The sequence below is a fragment of the Manis pentadactyla genome, chromosome 15, assembly GCF_030020395.1.
Source record: "Manis pentadactyla isolate mManPen7 chromosome 15, mManPen7.hap1, whole genome shotgun sequence".
NCBI classification, from domain to species: domain Eukaryota; kingdom Metazoa; phylum Chordata; class Mammalia; order Pholidota; family Manidae; genus Manis; species Manis pentadactyla.
Window position 1 is genome coordinate 47,105,886 of NC_080033.1, and position 23,335 is coordinate 47,129,220.

The window sequence follows — 23,335 nt, forward strand, 5'->3', positions numbered from 1 at the left end:
GGGAAGGATGGGGAATTGAAAGTGAAGCTGGACTCAGAAGGGAGCTGCAATCTCCTCGCCCTGGAGGCTTCCCAACATCCCTCCCGTGTGCCTCACCCGCCTCCATCTCCTTTTACACTGAGCAGGGGTTGGCTTCTGCTGGGAGAACAGAATGGGAGAGATTCTTGGCAGTGAGAAAAAAGGGAGCTTGTTCAACTTGTTCTGCATCGCAGGTCTCAAGTTTCACTTCTTATTTGTTCTTGTTCATGATTCACAATCACCCTGCCAGAATGAAGGAATCACCCAGGCTTTCCAGATGGGAACATGTGGTTCAGAGTGGGAAAGTCCCTTCCCTAAAGCCACACACCTAGAAAGTGGCTGGGGCAGGCCTCCAACCCGGCTCCTTCCAGCACCAGGGTGGCAAACCATCTCCAAGCCTGCCTTTCTCAGCCTGGACCGTGAGCTGCCTTGAAAGGGGATGGACAGAAGCAGAAATGGTGACTAGGGAAAGCCTGGGGCTGCTGAGAGGGGATACTGAGGTTAAGTGTGCAACACCCTATCTCCAGATAATCTCTTTAAATTTCTGCATGAAAAGAAGCCACGTGCAGGTCTGGAGAAACACTCTAACTCTTCCCAGGAATAATTAGCATAATCCATAGTAAGAAAGGCTCGGATTCCTGCAGGGACCCTACAGACGTTGTGAACAGTGGGCCTCAAATCCTCAGCCTCTCGAGGTCACTTAATGCACACCATAAGCTTGGGTAAATTTTCAAAAGATTCAACACAATTTTAAAAATCATTATTTAATTTTTTAAAGTTTTTTTATTCTTTAAGGTTAATAGTGGTCTTTTATCTTTGAGAGGAAATTCATTTGCAATCTCACACCAAAGCCTCCAAATCCAGGATCACGACAGCAAAAAATATATGTAGTTTCTCGACCTGTCGTTTGGTCTATTTTTTCTCTTTATTTTCATTAAGTTAGAAAAATCCTACCTCCAATTACAGGACATCTGAAATTGCAGCAAGTTCTGCAAGCTCTGGCAGATCATTCTGGATATTTAGATTGAATGTGGAATCAAAATCATGGTAGGTTTTTTTTCACACATGAGTGCACTCAGGTGTTCATGTGCCTGCCCATCACACGCAAAACTTGGGGAGGTGAGAATTTCTTCTGTAAAGTTGGAAGTTTCATTCTGGGACATAGCAATGGTTTGAATTCTACTCCACTTGGTTGCTTTTCCCTCTGGAAAACATTTCTTCACGTACTGTTTTGGAAAATGATTTTTAAACAGGCCAATTAAGAGCTTTACTACATTTCAAAAATCTCTTCTTTTGTGAAATTAACGGAACAACAATAAAAAAAATAAAATGCTTCTTCATTGATGTACCACATTTTCCTGGCATTGCTTCCTACTCATCACTGGTTTGTCAAATTGTTAAGCAAAATGTATTTTGGCCCAAATATATCATAGTTTTGCTCATCTGCAGAGTCTGCCTTTGATACTGAACAACATTCTACAGTCTTTTGAAAAGGAATTTTGTCAATAGCTCAAGCTGCTTTCTCTCTGAGTTATTTTTCATTAATATCGACAGCCTTTGAAAGTGTCCCAGCCATGGGAGGATGTCTACTCTGAGGAGCATTACTTTGAATCAGGTTTTTTTTCACTTAGATTTCTTCTCTTCTTATCAAAATATCCAAGAACTTACTGGAAAGCATTATAATGCCCTCATTCTGGGAAAAAATTAATCTGTCATTTATTTACCAAAGAAGTCACTGTGCCTGTTTGAAAATGACAAAAATGCTTTAATAGTTTCATGCCTTTATTTGGCAATTTTATTTTCAGATATCTGTGTTGGATTTGCAAGTTTTTCATGAAATAAATTGTCCATAGAATGTTTTCATCTTCCTTAAAGTGTTTACAACAGAATGTCATATTTAACATATTCTTAAGCCCTGAAGAAAGAGCTGTGTGCAGGTTTTCAGTTTTTATCAAAATGAAATGCATTTCATTAGCCATTGCTCACTGAGAGTCAAATTACTGAATCAACCATCGTTGAGACTAGCACGAAAATGAACATTTTGTGCCCCATGGAGCTGTGTGTATGAATGTAAACTTCCTCAATCAAAATTTTCAGTTATAAGTTAGTCAACTTGAAAGGGACATTAAAAAACTTTTCTTTATGTCGTCAAATCACACAACACGAGAGAGAGAGCATTAACATCATCTTGTACCTACTATGTGTCACACCCTTTCATTCTCTTGCTCTTTAATAAGTTTATCCAGAGGTATGTATGCCTAAACTACCTGCAAGAGTTCCTCTAAATGTCCATACCTAGGAGAGGATTGCCAGGTCAGAGGATATGTTAGGAGATGCTGAACTCTAGCAGATAATGTTAAATTGTTTTCCAAGGTGGTTGTACCAATTTATATTCATCCCAGCAGCATATATGGCTTCCTGCTGATCCGTGTCCTCTCCAACGCTTGCTACTGTCAGCCTTAATTTTTGACCAATTCAATGGGTATAAAATTATATCATGTTGCTAATTTGCATTGTCCTAATTACTTGTTAGGGTGAGGATATTTTCCCACATGTTTGTTTATTGCCTGTATGCGTGAATGCTTGTGACTGTCGGTCGTCCTTTCTTCCCGTTGGGTTGCTTGCCTTTTTCTGACGGATTATGTCGGAATTCTTAATACCTTCTGAGTATTGTTCACTATATGTATTTGAATATCTTCTACCAACTTATGGTCTGCATTTTCAGTTTTGGTTTCCTTGCAGTGTTTTTGACTAAACAGAAGGCTTAATTTTGTTTTAATGAAGTCAAATGTATTAGTATTACACAGGGCTCTTTGTGTTTTGTTTAAGAGAGCTTTTTCTACCTAACATCAGAGATCTGTCCTACTATATCATCTTCTCAAATCTTCAAAATTTTGTTCTTCACATGTATATCCTCAGTCCGTCTGGAATTCTTTTGTGCAAGGTACAGATCCACTTTTTCCCACATGGATACCCAGTTGTGCCAACACCATTTCCCCACAGGTTTCAATGTGACCCCAGACACATATGTGACAAAGTTCCACATGTGCCTGGGACTGTTCTGAAATCCACACTCTGTTACACTGGTTGTTTTGTCTGTATCCCTGTGCCAATTCCGTACAATCTTAAGTACTGCACTGTAAAGTCTTAGTATCTAGGGAGGCAAGTGCTCCCACCTAATTCTTTTTTGTTAGGAATGTTTTGACTGTTCTTGGCTTTTTGTACTTTCATACATTTTAGAGTCAACTTGGCAACTTCCACACACACAAAAATTCCTTCTAAGATTTGGATCGCAATTGCATTGCATCAATAGATCAATCTGTGGTTCAAATAATATCTTTATAACATTGAGTCTTCTTATCCATGAGCACAATATATCTTTCAACAAAGTCTCCTTTAAGACTCTTCAATAAAATTTTATGATTTTCTGCATAATGATCTGCTTATATTTTGGTAGAATTTATTCCTAGGTATCCAATACTTTTTGGTTGCAAATAAATGATATTTTTTATTATGCTTTTTTTTTAAACCATTTCTTACTAAACCACTTATCATCTCTAATAACTTGTCTTTAGATTCTTTTGGGTTTTCCCAAAAGATTTCTTTCAGATTTCTAGTCCACTCGGTTGCTTTTCCCTCTGGAAAACATTTCTTCATGTTCTGCTTTGGAAAATGTAAAGAATCTTATCACCTGCAAATGACAGTTTTGTGTCTTCCTTTGACTTTCATTTCTTTTTTCTTATTTTGTGGCCCTGGCTAAGACCTCCAGTGCAAAGTTGAATAGAATCAGTAATAGCAGGCATCCTTGTCTTGGTCAAAGGAAAGGTTTCTAACACTTCCTCACTTAGAATAATGTATGATACAGATTGCTAAGTAGATAGATTTACTTAATTAGGATAAGAAACTCCTCCTTTTCTTTTGTTTTAATCAAAATCGGGGATTGGATTTTGTCAAATAATTTTTTGGCTTCATTTAGGATAATCATATGATTTTTCTTCCGTTACTTGTTACTGTGACTAATGAAATCCATAGACATTCTCAAATTAAACCACACTTAAATTTCAGGGAGTAATGCTTTCTTTTTATGCATTACTACTGTTCACCAATGTTTTGACAGGGTTTCTGCCATCCATATATGTGAGTTAGATTTGCCTGTAATTTTCCTTTCTTGTACTTTCCTTGTCAGTTTCGCTGGCCTTGTGGAATTAATTGGAGAGATGGAAACAGTCCGTTCTCTGAAACTTTGCAGAACTTTTTTGAAAACTCTGTTTACTTTGTGGGGAGATTTTAAGAGCAGCAAAATTTTTTTAGTGCTTCTAGGACTATTTACCTTGAGGCAGCCTTGGTAAGTTATGTTTTTCTAGGAACTTTTCCTTTGTTTTATTTTCAAAGATATTGGCATAAGGACTATAGTACTATCTTTTAAAATCCCCATTGTAAAAGTTAATATTCTTTTTTCATTTCTAATGTTGTTGATTCTTGGCCCTGTCTAATCATCATCAGTTTCTCGAGAGTTCCAGTTTATCTGTGTTTTCAGGGTAAACTTTTGTGTCTGTCAATCTCTTTGGTTTTGTTGTTGTTTATGTCTTTGTGTCTTTGCTTTCTAACTTATTATTCTCTGCCTTTATATTTATTGTCTGTTTTCTTCTAACTTCTTTGTATGTATGATCTTTTCCTAAAATTTTAAGCTAGACAGTTAGCTCATTAATTTCCTGTCCTATTTTCTAAAATAAGCATTTAAGTCTATGTATTTGCCTTTAAGTTGCACTTTCTTGGCAACTCTTAAGTTTTGATACATTGTGCAATCCTTACTCAATTCTAAGTGTCTTTACATTTTTTTTTTAACTCTTGAACTACAGTTGAGGCTTGAACAACATAGGTTTGAACTGCAGAGGTTAGCACGGATATCTTTTTTCAACAAATATATTGGAAAATTTTTTGGAGATTGTAAGTCCAGGGAGAGGAAATCTTGGGGCAATATACATCTAAAAACCGAAATTAGTCAAAGGGAGAAATAAAGTTTAAAATCCGTTTATTGCTTACAAGCTGAGGTCTGGGGCCTTTTCTCTCTTTCCTGCTCCAGCAGAAGCAAAACCAGCCCTCCCCTCACCTCTCGGGTACAGATAAGCCCTCCTTGCCCAGGTAATTACCCATTGATATGAAGGTGAACTTCTCTCCACCCCTGAGTAATGATGCAAATGCACTAAAGCTGTACTTCTTTCTACCTCTGAACGCCTATTGATATGCAGATGTACTAAAAGCCAGGCGAGATATTCTGGAAACGTTACAATTTTACCCACATAGATTTTCAACAATTTGAAAAAACACTTTCCCTAGCTTATTGTAAGAATACAATATTTAGTACATATACCATACAAAATAGGTGTTAATCAACCCTTGTTGTCAGTAAAGCTTCCAGTCAACAGTAGGCTATTAGTTTAGTTCTGGGGGAGTCAAAAGTTATACACAGATTTTCAGTTGTGTAGGGGTTGGTGCCCCTAACCCCTGTGTTGTTCAAGTTTTTAAGTTTCCAAATGTATGCCTAGTTTTAACTTCTAATACCCACTTCTAACCCAGTTAGTTGGAGACTAATAATGATTCCTCAAAATCTCTTGAGACTTATTTTGTGTACTAGTATGTGATAATGTCACCAGCTGAGATGCTGTTTTTCCCAGGATCGTGTCTCAGAGGTGACCAGGAATGAAGCCAGCAAAGAAAGAGTACAGAGCAACCAGCAAAGCTTTTATTAAGGAGTGAAAAGACAAATTATCCCTCTAGTCAGGAGGGGCTCCAAGGGAGATACCCTCAGGGCTGTAGTGTCTAGGGATTATATAGCTTCCTGAAAGGAGGCGGTCCCACCGATGGACCTACTAGAGAGCTGAATTAATGACATAACAACTCAGTTCTGATTGGCTGAAAGTACAGTGCTTCATTTGCATACAGCATAACCAATCAGAGCTGAGGTCTATCTAAGGAAGAGTACTTTTGAATGGCTGAGTTGGATCAGAGTTTTTGAAACCTACAAGGGCTGTGAAACTTAACAGGGTCCTGAAACTTAAGGGGCCCTGAACTCTATCTGCCTGCTTGCCACCATCACCTGCCTCAATAAGAACATTTTAACCTTTCCATGTTTGCTTGAGGAAAATGTACTGTCTGTACCCATCACTTAGCCTCTAGCTTATTGATGGCTCTGCTCAAATCTTCTGTATCTTTCCTGATTTTATTTCTGCTTGACCTATCAATAATTAAGAAAGGTGTCTCCTATTATAATGGTGAGTTTATCAATTTCTCCTTAAAGTTACAGCGATTTTTCTTTGAATGTTTGAGACTATTTTATTAGACATACAAATGTAGAATTGTCATATCATCCTAGTGAATTGAACTGCAGTTGATTCTCATTATTCTCTGTAGCTATTGTCTAGAAATTTGCGGCAAACACTGAATGTAATGAAACATTGCTTCTCAGGAAAATACAGGGTTAGGTTCCTATGAGCCTCTGGTCATAACATTTTCATCACTCAATCAATACATAAACCTGTTTTAAGGTGCTCCTGTTTAAAGGCACTTCATTTAATATACATTGTTAAAGTCATTAACATGAACTCATGGCCAACATCACTATAACTCATGCCTGAATGAAGCTTATCTGATATTCATATTTTCTCTGGAAGACACATTGTGCCTAGGAAAACTGCACAGCACTTCGGCATTATGCTTCTGGGCCATTTTAAACAAATCACCAGCAAAAATTCAAAAGCTGTGGCACTAAATAGATGGCAAAAATGACACTTGTTTACAGCATGAGCTGAAACAAGAAGGTAAAACATCACCTGCTCATCCTCAGCTGGGAACATGCATATTGAGTGACTCAAATTTTGTGCCATTCTGTGCTTGTCCACAAATGACTACAAAGATCTGCAAGTATTGGTTAAGGTACAGTTTAATGAATAAACAACTTTGCAATATGGAATCCATGTGGATCAACTATATTTAGGATTTCTGTGCTTAGTAGTACCTTTTGTCTTAAAGTTTATTTTATCTGAAATGAGTATTACTATGCCTGCTTTTTATTTATTTCTTTTTCAATGCTTTTACTTTTTTACTAACTTTCTTATCCTTATGCTTCAGATATATCTATAAACCATGCATAGATGGATTTCTTTTTAAAAAGAGTCTAAACTGATAGTCTCTGTCCTTTTAATTGGCATGCATACTACTATATTTATTGGGATTATTGATGTATTTGAAATTGCTTTATCATCTTCCTTTTTAAAATTGTTTTGCTGTTTCTGTACTTTCCCCCCTTCTTTCTTGCCTTTTTTGTTTTTGTTTTGTTTTGCTATTCTACATTTTCTTGCTAGTGGTTTGGAATCTGTACAATCTATGTCTATCCGTGTAGAGGATACCATTGAAATTTTGCCATGCACATTTAACATCATTATCCCTAACATTAATTACTGCATTAACATCCCAATGATAATACTACAACTTGGAAATGCTTTAATTCTGATCTATCCTTCATGATTTACATGCTATTCTTATTCCATATTTTAGCTCTTTTTAAAATCCCATACATTATACTTTATTATTTTATTCATTCAAAGATTGTTTGGATTCTAATAGTATTTACTACATTATTTGCTCACTATTCCTTCTTGTATCTTAGACCTTGTTTCTATAACTTATTTCTTCCCTAAACATCCTTTAGAAGTTTCTTTAGTACAAGTTCTTCAATGGCAAATGTTCTTTTTGCTAGTCTATAAGAGTCTTCTGTTGCACCCTTTTCTTGGTGGTACACAATTCTAGGTTGAGAATTACTTCCTCTCAATTCTCTGAAGATGTTCACTCCCTGCTTTCTGGACTCCATTGTTGTGAGATGTCTTCTCTTGTTCTAATCATTGATTCTTTATTGCTGATTTGTCCTTTCTGGCCCTTTTAAAGACATTCTTATTTTTGTTGTACTACAGGGTCAACAAAGTGAGTTGAAGTATGAATTTCTTTTTATTTAGTCTGTTTAGGATATGTTATGCCCCCTAGCTTTGTGTATTTATATTTTCTTACAGATTCCAGAACTATGTCAACCATTATCTTTTCAAACATTGCCTTTTCTTCAGTCTGTCTGTTCTTTACCTTTGGGACTCCAAATAGATATGTTAGATTTTCCAATTCTCTTCTTCATACCTCTTATTACTGCTTTCATATTTGTATCTTTTTGTCTCCATGGTGCATACTGGGTGACTGCTGTGAATATACCTTCTATATTACCAATTCCCTCTTCATCTATGTCAAATTTGCTATTCAATCTCCTCTGGAGACTTTTTAAATTCAACAAAGGAGTATTTTATTTCTAGAAGATCAATTTTTTAAAGTTTCCATGTTTGTTTCTGATAGTGTCTTGCTGGTCCTCATCTTTGTCACTGCATCCTGTATTTGTAGGGCAGGAAGAAACTAGGTGGTTTGGACTTAATTTTTAAATGTTAGAACTGGAGACCTCCAAGACTTGGTTAGGGTCTCTGGTGCAGCTTTGGGTGTCCAAGAGTAGAGGCATTGACCCAGTGTGACACATGTTTAGTGGCCAGGTCATGGCGAGGTCCCATACAACCAATGCTTCAGTAACAACCAAATGTTCCAGGGCTATCAGTGCTTCTCTCACCACTTAGGACTGGAGCTGGCAGTAAAATACACATGCACACATGGGCACATATACATGCAGGCATACACACCTTCATACACATGCAGGTGCACAGGTATGGAGACACACATGCACAACAACAGGGACACAGGCACATGTGTGTTTATACATCCAGGCACACACATCTACATACACATGTAGGTGCAGAAAGAGACATACACATATAATACAGGTGCACAGATAGAGACACACACATATACACAGTCCCAGAACTGCTCCTCATTCCCACAGCTTCTCTTCCCCCAACCATGTACATTGTCTCTTCATCTCTCTGAAGCTGGTACTCTGCAGATTAGATCTGGCCCATTTGAGAATTCAGTTTGGCTCCCATCAGAATGAATAAAATTTGAATCATTTCAAACAAAAAAACAATCCAAAGATTTTTCCCAAAAATACGGATTTCTGACTTTTCTTAAAAAATAACAACCCAGAATACTTGGTAATATTGGGCCAATAGTCCAGCACAGCTGCTTAGAGCTCAGGGTTGGCCCCCCTTTCCATACCTACATGCTCTCAGATTGCCACAGGCCCCACCACTCCCTTTCTCTGACACCAGCCTGTCTCATTATGATAGACCTGTATGTAGCACTTTGGAGTCAAGAGGAATAGGAAGAGAAGGAAATGGGGCAGAGAATGGAGGCAGGAGAGGAATAAGAGAGAGGAAATGTAGAAGGGTAAGATAGAATGGATGCTTCAATCTTTTTTTTTTTTTTTGTAGATAATTATTTTTTATTGAAGGGTAGTTGACACACGGTATTACATTACATTAGTTTCAGGTGTACAACACAGTGATAAAACATTTATATACATAATTCTAGGTTCCAGCTATCACCCTACCAAGCTGTTACAATATCTTGACTATATTCCTTATGCTATACATTACATCCCGGTTACTTATTTATTTTACAATTGGAAGTCTGTCCTTTTTTTTTTGTGAGGGCATCTCTCATATTTATTGATCAAATGGTTGTTAACGACAATAAAATTCTGTATAGAGGAGTCAATGCTCAATGCACAATCATTAATCCACCCCAAGCCTAATTTTCGTCAGTCTCCAATCTTCTGATGCATAACGAACAAGTTCTTACATGGAGAACAAATTCTTACATAATGAATAAGTTACACAGTGAACAGTACAAGGGCAGTCATCACAGAAGCTTTCGGTTTTGCTCATGCATTATGAACTATACACAGTCAGTTCAAATATGAATACTCATTTGACTTTTATATTTGATTTATATGTGGATATCACATTTCTCTCTTTATTATTATTATTTTTAATAAAATGCTGAAGTGGTAGGTAGATACAAGATAAAGGTAGAAAACATAGTTTAGTGTTGTAAGAGAGCAAATGTAGATGATCAGGTGTGTGCCTGTAGACTATGTGTTAATCCAAGCTAGACCAGGGCAATAAAACATCCACGTATGCAGAAGATTTCTCTCAGAACAGGGGGGGTGAGGTTCTAAGCCTCACCTCTGTTGATCCCCAATTTCTCACCTGATGACCCCCCTGCGACTGTGCCTGTCTTAGGTTGTTCCTCCCTTGAGGAATCTTACCCGTCTCTGGCTAACCAGTCATCTTCCGGGGCCATACAGGGAAATGTAGAGTTGGTAAGTGAGAGGGAAGCCTTATTGTTTGAAAAGGTTAGCTTTTTATTTCTTTGCATATTTATGCCCTGTGGATTCTATGCCCAGCATTGTCTTGAGGTATCTTTACCACTTGGAAGAATTATGATACTCGGTAAATTTGATATGAGGCACGAATTCTATTTAAGGGTTGTAATTAGGAAGGAAGAGGAAAAGCTATAGAAGTAGCAGGCGGAAGAAAACATGGGAAGATTGATTATTTCTTTGACATATCTTCTTGTAGAGTAACTTCAGCATGTATAGGTTTTAAGCTACTGATTAAATTGCGCACACACATTAACATAATAGGAGTATAGTTACATAACCAAAGCATATCTGTAATTACCAGCCATCTCCAGTGAAACCAAGAAAACCAGTTAGGCACCTTAGGCATTTGTGAAAACTTATCTATGATATGGTGGATATTGTCCAACTGAACTTGAACAGTCTGAGAGAAATCAGACAAATTAAAACAACCCATTCCTGGGGAATGTTCACATCCCTTATGTTCTTTTAACAGTAAATAGTCTGTAGTTGTAAGATTTTGGAGCGCTACAATTTGCACTTCTCCTAATTCTTGGTTGAGTTCCAACAGTATAGATCCAGTCAAATTTGTTGTTTTACTGTATGCACAGGCCAGCTTAGATATCTCCTTCATTCCCATGGCAAGTCCAGGAGCTGGTGGGATGAGTGCATCTACAGCTGTAGCAGTGCGTGGATCTTTGTTGGGGTTTTTTGATGATCATCTTCTGGCATGAGTCTTCCCGAGAGTGCTGATGTTGGAAGTTCTCTTTCATATCGTTTCTTAGTTCATTTTCGGGGTAGCCCAATTAGGCTTTGATCCTCTGTACAAACACAAACAGACCCTTTGCCTACACTTTTATATGCCCTTTATACCCTTGTGTAGAACTCATTGGAGGTCTCCACACAGGAACTGGGATGCTTCAATCTTAAGGAGGGTAGGAAGTGACTTAAGAAGACTCTCCTGCCTCAATCATCAATGAAATCATAATTACCATATATTGGATAGCAGGGCAGTCTGCTAGGGTTTACATATATTTTAATTCTTACAACACTCCTGCCAAGTAAGTTTCAATTATCTCCACTTTATAAGTGAGGAAAGAGACTCAGAAGACAGGTAACTTGAGTCAAAACTTTAACCCAGAGCTGTCTGACCCTCAAGCTTTCCCACTGCCTTTTTCTTTTTTAATTAAAAAGATATTTTAAATGAAAGCATAAGCAAAAATTAGTCTTTTTCATATTTGTTTCCCTTTTATAAAGAAATTAGCACACAATCAACACAGTGAAAAGATGACCAAATGTTAGCAAATCATATATCTGATAAGTGGTTATTATCCAGAATATATAAAGAACTCTTACGACTCAACAACAAAAAATCAAGTTGACAGAAGATCAAAGCCTAATTGGGCTACCCCGAAAATGAACTAAGATACGATATGAAAGAGAACTTCCAACATCAGCACTCTCTGGAAGACTCATGCCAGAAGATGATCATCAAAAAACCCCAACAAAGATCCACGCACTGCTACAGCTGTAGATGCACTCATCCCACCAGCTCCTGGACTTGCCATGGGAATAAAGAGAGAAATGTGGTATCCACATATAAATCAAGTATAAAAGTCAAATGAGTATTCATATTTGAACTGACTGTTTATAGTTCATAATGCATGAGCAAAACCGAAAGTTTCTGTGATGACTGCCCTTGTACTGTTCACTGTGTAACTTATTCATTATGTAAGAATTTGTTCTACATGTAAGAACTTGTTTGTTATGCCTCAGAAGATTGGAGACTGACGAAAATTAGGCTTGGGGTGGATTAATGATTGTGCATTGAGCATTGACTCCCCTATACAGAATTTTATTGTCATTAACAACCATTTGATCAATAAATATGAGAGATGCCCTCACAAAAAAAAAAAAAAAAAAAGGACAGACTTCCAATGGTAAAATAAATAAGTAACTGGGATGTAATGTATAGCATAAGGAATATAGTCAAGATATTGTAACAGCTTGGTAGGGTGATAGCTGGAACCTAGAATTATGTATATAAATGTTTTATCACTGTGTTGTACACTTGAAACTAATGTAATGTAATACTGTGCGTCAACTACCCTTCAATAAAAAATAATTCTTAAAAAAAAAAAATCAAGTTGAGAACTGCACAGACATTTCTCCAAAGAAGATAAACAAATGGACAACAAGCATATGAAAAGATGCTCAACATCACTAATCACTAGAGAAAGGCAAGCCAAAACCACAATGAGGTATCACCCCACACCCATTAGAATGACCACTATCAAAAACACACACAGAAAGTAACAAGGGTTAGCAAGGATGTGGACAAATTGGAACCCTTGTTCATTGTTGGTGGGAATGTAAAACAGTGCAGCTACTATTGAAAACTATGGATGGTCCTCAAAAAAGTTAAAATAGAACTACTGTATGACCCAGCAACCCCATTTCTGGGTATTTATCCAAAATAATTGAAGGCAGGTTCTTGAAGAGATATTTGCACACCCGTGTTCATGGCAGCACTCCAATGCATAATAGCTCTCAGGTGGAAGCACCCCCAATATCTCTCAACAGATGAATGGATAAAGAAAAGGTGGTGTGTGTATATATATAAACAGAATATTACTGAGCCTTAAAAAGGAAAGAAATATGGTCACATGCCACAACATGGATAAATCTTGAGTGCATTACGTCAAGTGAAATAAGCCAATCACAAAAAGATAATCATATGATTCCATTTATATAAGGTACCTAGAGTAGTCAAATTCACAGAAGCGGAAAGTAGAATAGTGGTTGCCAGGGGCTGGAACTGGGAGGTGAGGGCAGGAAGTTATTGTTTAATGGGGACAATTTCAGTTTTGTAAGATTAGAATGTTCTGGAGATCTGTTTTTTCACAATAATGTGAATATACTTAACACTACTGAACTGTACACTTAGAAATGGTTAAGATGGTAAATTTAGCTCTGTTTTTTGCAATTACACTAAAGAAAGAAATAAACATTACAGGTGCAGGTGAAGTACCCAGTGAAGCCTGGGGGAGGGGGTCAGCCTCTTCCCCACCTCCCTCTTCAAGGTCAATACCATGACCTCTGGTGGTTTTTACAGTTTTACTACAAATCACAAATAACCATAAACAATATGCAGCATTCTGTGTGTTTTTAAAACAGTGTCACACTATATATAACATTCTCCTGCTTGCTCTTTTACTCAACATTATTTTAAGATCTGGCCCATTCATTTTAATTGCTGTCAAGCCTATGAATATGCCTCAATGTATTTATTCACTTCCCTACTGTTGGACATTTGAATTGTGTCCAATTTTTGAAAGTATTAACAAATAATCCAGCAGGAAATGTTTTTGTACAGGTCTCCATATGCAAGCATAAAGGATTTTTAGTTATCGGTAGACCTAACCCATTACACTAAAGAAACATCATCGCTTGACTGTGCTGAGTGAATGTTACAATTAGTTTTCCTGGGAGGAACTTTTCCTCAACATAAAATAGATCAAGTTGCCATTATATTTCTCAATATCAATGACCAAAGCCCTGAAGGAAATGGAAAATGTGACCTAAATACGCTTTGTTGAGGCTCTGGGATCCCCTACAGCAAAAATCTGATCTACTAGCAAATTCACCCATCTTGCCTCCCCTTCTTCTGCTCTCTGCAATGCTGGGCACTGCCCAGTTCCACCCAGGACCCTCTTACTGCCCAGAGGAGGATTGGAGTTTCCATGGGTTCAAGGCATGTGGCATCCAGCCACAGGCTGGTGCTCTTTAAAAGACAAAAAAACCTGCCCTTGTTCTAAGGATCCCCTTGCAAATGGCTTTGGTGGCTTTGAGGTCTGCTTTTTAAAATAAAGATGGCTGTGCTCAAGGCCACCTCAAGACAAAAGCAAGAATAATGTCTATGTGTTCTATGTAAACAGGACACTTCAGCCACTCCATAGAAGCGGGTGCAACTCAGCACCGCGGCCCCTAGAAGGCCTTGGCCATTTAGTGTTGGAGAAAAGCAAGCTACAAAATAGGCTGTAGAGTGTGAGCTCATTTCTGGTTTTGGTTTCTTAAGCACCTTACAAAAAGATAGAGGTACAAAATGACTGAGACCACATTTATTCCTCTGAGGAGTAGATTAAGAATGTGGGAGCGGTGGGGAGGTGACAGAGAGCTTTTGCTTTGGCTTCATTTAACTGTGTACTTTCTTTTGAATAGGCACACATTACTTTTATACAATGAAGAACATTTACTAAATGCAGGCTGCAGTCATCCAGCTCAAAGGAGCTCAAAGGAGCAGATTTCATTTTCAAATATTTTATTTTAAATTAGCAAAGACTAATATACTTCAAAAAATATATGCTATCTTCAACATTTGCCAGCCGAAAAGCACTTACTGAATAGGAGTTAAAATGAGAACGTCTTTTTCTTGGAACAAAGGATTATGTGTCTAAACCAGCCAACTTAGGACTCCAAGTGTCCCTCATTATAAAATAAAACAATTTAAGAGACTAGTGAGCCACCTGCCAGACCAGCTGTTAAAATATTCTGCCTTGTTGCAGAAACTGACATCCTGGATTCATCCACATCACCTTACTGAGATAGTCAGGAGGGACAAGAAATTTGGGGCAACAAATACCTAAACTGGCAGGTACATGAGAAGGGACAAAAGCAAGAATAATGTAATTATGTCTCAAGTCTTCCACGTGGCACCTGAGGCCTTCCCCAGTGCAGGCTTTTCCCCAGCCTCCTAGTCTGCCCCTCACCTCTGCCCACAGGTCCCTCTGCTGTCTCCTATGGGTCCTGCCCCCTCACTGGTCTCTCTCCCTCTTTCCAATCCATCTGCTGCCAACCATCTTACGCTGGTCAACTTTGTCCAGGTCCCTTCCCACAAGAGTCCTCAGTATGATCACAAACTCCTTTGCCATCAGGCTCCAACCTTTCTAGTCTCATCCTATCACTCCCCCCTTGGGCACCTATGTCAGCAGTGCCCTGGGCATGGTCCCATCTATCCTCCTCCTCCTGCAAGTTCCCCCTACGCTGTCCTCACCCTCTGTTCCTGACTCAAATGTATTACATCTTGACTTTTGAGTACATGCTTTTTAAAATATTCTGCACAATGAAATAGGAAGTAAGCATACAACATTTCTTCTGCAAACTGAATAACAATGGTTATGTAGAAGAAAAACACTCTGTGATTGAGCTGCCAGCCAAACTAGCCCTCTTTATTTACTGTATGACATCTTTCTTCTTGAAAGTATTACTTAAAAATGGGGGTTTTCACATTATTTGATAGACATTTTCTTGAAAATAAGTGAAGGAAACCTGTCACTTCAAGGAAAAAACTGAAATATTTGTTGGCAATTATAAAATTTGACTTCCAGGTGAAATTTTTCATTTGGAAAACTTGTATCAACCACTATACACTTCACAGTTTTCCAATACTTAAGTATTTTTCTGCTGAGATTAATGCTGATATAAACAAACATGATTTTAAAATTTCATATAATGATAACACTTGGAAAATCTGCATAACTCAATGAACTTATATTTTCCAAATGACTGAAACATGATGTTATTCAATCACATGTGGGTAAAAGATCCATTCAAAGAGCAAGGTGGCTTTGTAACATATAGCCAAGTTGACAGATAGTAACTGCACTAGTGGTGGTGAGGATTTAATAATATGGGTAACTGTTGAGCCACTGCATTATATACTTGAAACCAAGATAAGATTTTATATCAATGATAATTCAATAAAAACAAAAAGAGCAAGGTGGACCAATGGATTTTAGTATAACAGTATAGAAAATTCATTGATACGGTTTTAGAGTCCACATGCAAGTAACCTAAAAGAAAAACTCAGTGTTGGGTTTTGGTGTAGTATCAAAAAAAGATGTCTACAATTATCTAAAGAGGCCATGTTAACTGGGGTTAACACCCAAAATATAGAAAGAGCTCATAAAACCTAACACCAAAAAAGCAAACAACCCAATTACAAAATGGGCATTGTATAGACATTTTTTCCAAATAGACATTTTTCCAAGGAAGACACACAGATGGCCAACAGGCACATGAAAAGATGCTCCACATCACTAATCATGAGGGAAATGCAAATCACAACAACAATGAGAAATCACCTCATACCAGTTAGAATGGCCACTATGCAAAAGACAAGAAATAAGTGTTGGTGAGGAGAAAAGGGAACCTGCCTACATTGTTGGAGCGAATGTAAATTGGTTCAGCCACTGTGGAAAGCAGTATGGAGGTTCCTCAGAAAATGAAAAATAGAAATGCCATACAATGCAGTAACTTCACTTCTAAGAATTTACCCAAAGAAAGCAAATCTCTGATTTGAAAAGATATATGCACCCCTATGTGTATTGCCACATTATTTACAATAGCCAAGATACGGAAGCTACCAAAGTGTCCATCAGTAAATGAATGGATAAAGAAGTGGTGGTACATATATACAATAGAATATTAGTTAGCCATAAAAAAAGAAAGAAATCCTGCCATTTGCAACAACATAGATGGACCTAGAGGTTATTATTCTCAGTGAAATAAACCAGGTGGAGAAAGGCAAACACCACATGATTTCACTTACATGTGGAATCTAGAAACAAAAACAAAATGAACAAAACAGCAATAAACACATAGACAGTGAGAAGTGACTGGTGGTGGGATTGGGGTGGGCGGTTGAAATAGGTGAAGGGGATAAAAAGGCACAAAATCTTAATCATAATATAAATTAGTTATGGGGATGAAAGTACAGCACAGAGAATATAATCAATTGCTGCCTAAATCTTTCTATGTTGACAAATGGTAACTACACTAGGTGGGGTGAGCATTTAATAATGTAGATAACTGCCAAATCACTGTACACTTGAGATCAATATAATTTTACATAAAAATAAATAAATAAATAATTTAAAGGTCATTAAAATACCCTACCTTTTCCAATTTCCTATCTACCGGAAGCCAGATTCTCTCTTTACACTTCAACCAAAATAACATATTTCAACAGATTGAATGCAGAAACAGATATGAGAATTCAACTGTCTTCTACTAAGCCAGATATTAAAGAGATTTACAAAAACGTATAATGCCACACTTCTTCCAAATGTTTTTGGTCTGGAAAATGTACTTTTCACAAAAATGTGTTAAGTCAACAATAAATTGGTTTATTTTTTTTTTAGAATTAAAATGTAAATAAGTTTTTAAATTTTGTGTTTTAGCTTCTAATAAATATAATAGATATATTCTCTATAAACAAAACTCTTTGGAGTTCCCAGTAATTTTTATATAGTGGTCCCAAGACCAACAAGTTTGAGAGCCACTTGTTTACGATAATAATTTGTGTTTATATATTTTTTTTATCAGAATGTCCCAGGGCCTTTGCACTTGTTTCTTTTGCCTACCTCATTCATCATGTCCAGTACTGGTGATAAAGGGATGTTTGAAGGCACCTTATCCAACACTTCCTTTTCTCTGAAGTGAGCAATTGTCATTTTCTCTAACCTGAATACTGTCCTGAATCATCTCCTATACGGAAAATCTGGAGGGCCAATGTCCAAGTTTTAGTTTAAATGTCACTCCCTCAGGGAGACTGCCTGAACCTCCCCTCTCCTCTCCTACCCCATAGGTGAGCAATGGGGTCTCAAGGTGCTGTGTGTCCTTCCCTAATAGCACCTAACACCAGGGGGACTGTTGTGTTACTTCTGAGAGTATTTGTTTCATTTTGGCCTCCCCTATTCAAAGTAGCTCCACGAGGCTAGTTCCCCTGCCTTTTTTGCTCATTGCTGGATCCTCAAGTTTTAGGACATCTGTTCAAAGAATGAATGAATGAAGATGTGTGTTCACCAGCAGCTGAAGCTATGGGTTGTGGGATTTGTAGTTGTGCTGTGGACCTGGAGCATGGAAGCATGGAAGGATATTTTGCATGACTTATGAGGATACTTAGAAAGAAATCAAACCAAAGCAAGCTTCATTATAGAATTTATTTTCCAGAGCATTTATAAAACAAGATATTGCTGTGTTGAGTGAGAGAGACAAGAAGAAGTGGGGGGTGCCTTCGATCACCATGCTCTCCACCACACCACACCTTCCCTCTTATACTCCCGGTGGGTGACCCCATTAAGGAGAGAGGGGAAGGATGGAGGGAAGGAACTGGGCTACCTCCTTCCTGGATCTCCTTTCACTTGCTCCTTTCCAGGGGGAAGGCAGGGTGTGCAAATAAGGATTTTTGTCTTATGTGGATTTGGAAAATGTGCAATTGAGAGAGCCCAGTGTGATTCAGTGGCAGATCCAGAAAATAAGTTTTAATGATGAGGAAAGAAGGAAATGATTATCAAAATATGAATTCACTAGGGCATATTCCCTGCAAGCCTATTTTGGAAGTAAAGGTAATTAAGCTTAAGTTTTAAAGGTCAGTTTTAACCAGCTCATGAGGCAAATGGAACGGTGACCTCATCCTGGTCCTCTGTATCTATGGCAACTGAATTTCTGAGCTGTGATTAAAAATAAAACTAGGTACTGCATGAGTCCCAGCACTAGCCCCAAATAAGTATACAAGAAAGTAGGTGAACTTGATATACTGTCTCGAGATATTCTGGCCATTTAGTGGGAAAACAAGCAATAGAACCTGCTGTTAAAACTGGCCCCAACCTCCTCTGGAACCTTGTGTAAGAGAAAGAACACACCCAGAGCAATTGTTTGTCATTCATGTATTGGTCTTAGGTTGCAAAATAAAGGTAGCATAAGAAGGCGATTGCTTGGGGATTTGATCTAAAAAAAAGCCTGTTTTTTCCTATAATCATAAAAATGAAAGAAAATTTCTAAAATATCAGGGAAAAAATTACCTGGAATTTCAATCAGGGTATCTCTTTCCTGTTTGTGCCTTTATTTCATAAAATCAGAGTAATATGTTATGATCTCTTTTCCATGTCATTATTCATGGAATATTTTGAATATCTTAACAATGGCATAAAATTCTGTCATATAAACCTACTACAAATTACTTTTAGATGTTGCTTCATTTATTCCTAAATTCAGATTAACCAGAGTATAATTTTTACATTTGACGTTTTAGCATGCCCTTAGCATGCCCTCGCATGGGCAGTTTTGACCCTCACTTTTGAAGGGGGGAGCTCTCCACCTCTGTTGCCCTGATCTAACCCCGTTTTGGGTCCTCAGCTGAACAGACATGAGACAGTTCCATTTTGGTGTCCTGTTTCATATAGAAAGACAAATTGCAGGAATAACTCAGAGATACCAACAGAAATACAACAGAGGTGGTAGATGTTCACCTACTTACTTCCATTTTTGTTCGACTAGGTAGAGGAAAAAAAATATTAAAGATAATAATAATGTTAGAATATTAGAATATTAGCGATAACAAGTAATGTTATAAATAATTACAGCATTTAAGATATAAATTATATGATATGAAGTATATACATTAATACTATATTATATTAATATATTTATTAATAAAACAGAAGAATGATATAATGTTAATAAACTAAATATACTAAACTCTAAATATTCTACATTAAAGAAGAGATTCTTTCCAAGCATGAACGGGAAGCTTTATAAAATGAACTCAGAGGAAAACCCATATATATAACAAGTTAGAAATAGTACAAATCTTATTTTTATGATAACATATTAAGCCTAGAAATACATTAAAATATAGAAGGCAAATATCTACCATTTGAGAATGTCAAGACTTGCTAACCACCCTTGGACAAAGATAAATCTGTAGACTATTTGGGAAATAATGCTGATGAAAACATAATATTCAAAACCCATGGATAGAGCCAGAGCTGTACTCAGAGGAAAATGGCTAGTCTACACTCCTTCCTGGATAGAAAAAAAAAAAATTAACATACAGCAGTTGACCCAGTTTGCCCAAGAAGCAGGAATGAGGAATACAGTTTTTCCTCTGGGAGTCCCATGATGAGATAGATACCTATTTTATTAAACTCCCCAGAGTCAAAACTCTAGTTAGGCAAAACACTTCAAGATGCAAAGCAGTAAATATAAAACTGAGGATTATTCAGAGCTCAGTAAATTAGACATTAAGTATTTTGCTATTTTTTTAAAATCGTATACTTAGATATAATTGACATACCATATAATTGACCCACCAGAAGCTTAAATTCGGTGACTTTCAGTATATTCACAGATTCCTGTGCCCACCACCATAGTCGATTTTAGAACATACTCATTACTATGAAAACACCCATACTCTTGGGCAAACACTCCTATTGCTCCCTGACATTCCCCCCGCCCCCCACCAGCCCTTGGAAACCACTAGTGTGCTTTCCTTCTCTTTGGAGTTGTCTATTCTGGACATTTCCTATAAATGGAATCATAATATATAAGGGGAGAGAAGGAACTGGAATAACTGCTTCATGGGTACAGGAGTGATATAAAAAAGTTCTGGAACTAGGCCTCCTCGGCCTCGGAGCCGGGGCGCGAGCCTGTGGGTCCTGCGGGGGCCGCTAGGTCGCAGAGCTCGCCAAGGGGGCGGCGCCTCCGCCGCCTTTCCTCCTCCTCCTCCTCGCAGGGGCTGCGCACGGCGGTTGGGCGGGGGCGGCGGGCTGGAGGCCGCGGCGGGAAGCTGCATGGCGCGCGCCCCCGCCTCCGCCTGCCGCTCTCCCCGGGCTCACCAGCAATGGGAGGAAGAGAGAGCTCCGGCCGCTGCTGCCGACCGCCGCCGCTGCTCCCTGCCCGCCGGGACCGGGAGGGGCCCGTCCCTGCCGTCCTAGGCCCGGGCGGGAACCCTGCGCCGTGCACAGCCTAGTTACAGCCCTGCCCTGACCGCAGCCAAACACCACGGCTTCGCTCTGCCCCCTTTATTGATTCCCCGGCGGGCGCCAGCTTTCTAAGACCCTCAGGCCCTCCCATGCCGAGGGTCCCCGCCCCCCGCGCGCCCCCCGGCGACCCTGATGACCTCAAAGTTCACGTCAAACACACAAGCTTCTCCAGGCCCATCTCAACAGCCTGGAGGGGCCAGGCCTTTCAGCATTTCACTAGGAGGGGTAGTTTCTAAGGCCTTGTGGGTGGGGTGACCTCAAACTAACCCTCCTGTTGGGTTTCACCCTTCGCCGCACCCCAGTGCCAGCTTTAGTCCTGGGCTGCCTGAACGTCTGACTAGCTACAGTCCATTATCACTACTTAGATTTACTCTCTGCACCCATCATTTTTTCTTGTTTCCTCTTTAACATCCTGAAATCATAACTCCCCAAAGTATTATCATTAAATCCACCAATGACCTCTTATCTCTGTTCTTCATCTGAACGCCCTCTTCTCCACATTCTGGATTCTGAGAGTGTTCTGAAGAGCGGATGTGCCGTTCACTAGAATCTAATGCCCGGGTTTCTGTTGCCCTTTGGACAGCTTTCCAAGAGGAGGTACTCTACAGGCAGGTCGGGAGTCTGGCAGTTTGATTCACTGGCTCAAGTGATATGTTGCTGTGCTGGACAGAGGCAAAGGAACTAGAGCTCTGGAGACCCTACAAAGGACGCGAGAGGAGCAAGTGGTCCCTGTATCAAGTTCTCACTAAAAAATTCTTCAGTAGCTCTCTGCTGACAGCCCCGTTAACTCACACACTGCCACGGAAGCTATTATTCCCATTTTTATTATACACAGTATGTATATATACCCCTATACCCCATCTAAAGCTCACTCTGTACACTTCCATGGCCTGCCAAACAGAGCCACTTGCACTGTCCCTCACTACTACCTTCACGCCTCCATTTGCTCTATCCTCCACCTGTTACATCACTCTTCCAATACTCTGTCTACATTTAAAAAATTTTAAGGCCCGTCCCAAATGATGCATCATCCAAGAAATGTTTACTGATTCTTCCCATGTGTCTCCCTCATCCAGCTGCCAATTGTCATTATTTCTCCATTGAAACCCAAGGTAGTTGGTACCTCTTGTTTAGCATTTAACTTGTGTTTTACTTTATGCACTTGTCTTATCTCTGCTACACATACTCCAGGGAGGTGTAACTAGATCTTACTCACATTTTAGCACCAGCAGTGCCTAACTCAGGGCCTCGAATAAAGCATCAAAACTAGTTGAATTGAGGTGTAGTAAAAATATCCTGAAAGCTAAATTGGGTTATTTAGCAAAAGTCTGCCATACACAAACTCTTGGGTGGTACCCAGTATGCCCATCCCAGAAACTGCAGGAGAGGCAGAATGCCAGTTTCAATAAATAATAGCATCAAGTAATACTTAAAGAAAAAAGATATTGCCCTCACAGTCTTTACAACCCAGTAGTGAGAGAGCATATAACATGTCTTCCACTAAAGAAAAGTTTACTGAAGAACTGGAAATTTTTATCTGAAGATTAATTAACTGGGTCATATGAGGTATTATTAGCTATCTTTGAAAAGGGTTCAATGATCAATTTATTGGGGAAACACTGCAGGCTACATTTCCCATGTAGAAATTCACAATACACATTAGAATATGAAGACTCTAGAAGTCTTGCAGTAAAGTGAGCTGTTGGATTTTGCTTGGCACTGTATTTCCCAAACTCATTTGACCATGCAACCCCTTTAGTCTCAGAATTCCTATAGCTTGGGAAATTCTACAATGTGCTGTATTAAAGGGGGAAAGACAAGCTTAAATAACAACCAGGAAGATGAGAAGTCAGAGATTACCAAAAGACAGAATAGTGGGTACCTAAAGTAAGGAGCAGAAAATGAACAAAGTAGGGAAAAGATTAGGTGATGATCACTTAATCACTTTACAAATGGACAAGGCCTCTGTTAAAATGCAGGAAAAAAATTTACCCCCAAAAATGTATAGAGGTTTGAAGGCCATCCCACTTTGCTCTTATTAGGGCGAATTTCTAAACTGTCCTTTGTTATTTTCATTTTCTCCATAAGAAATCCTGTGTCTTAAAACACCTCCAAACAGTTGTAAAATGCTCTGAAATAAATCTTAAAC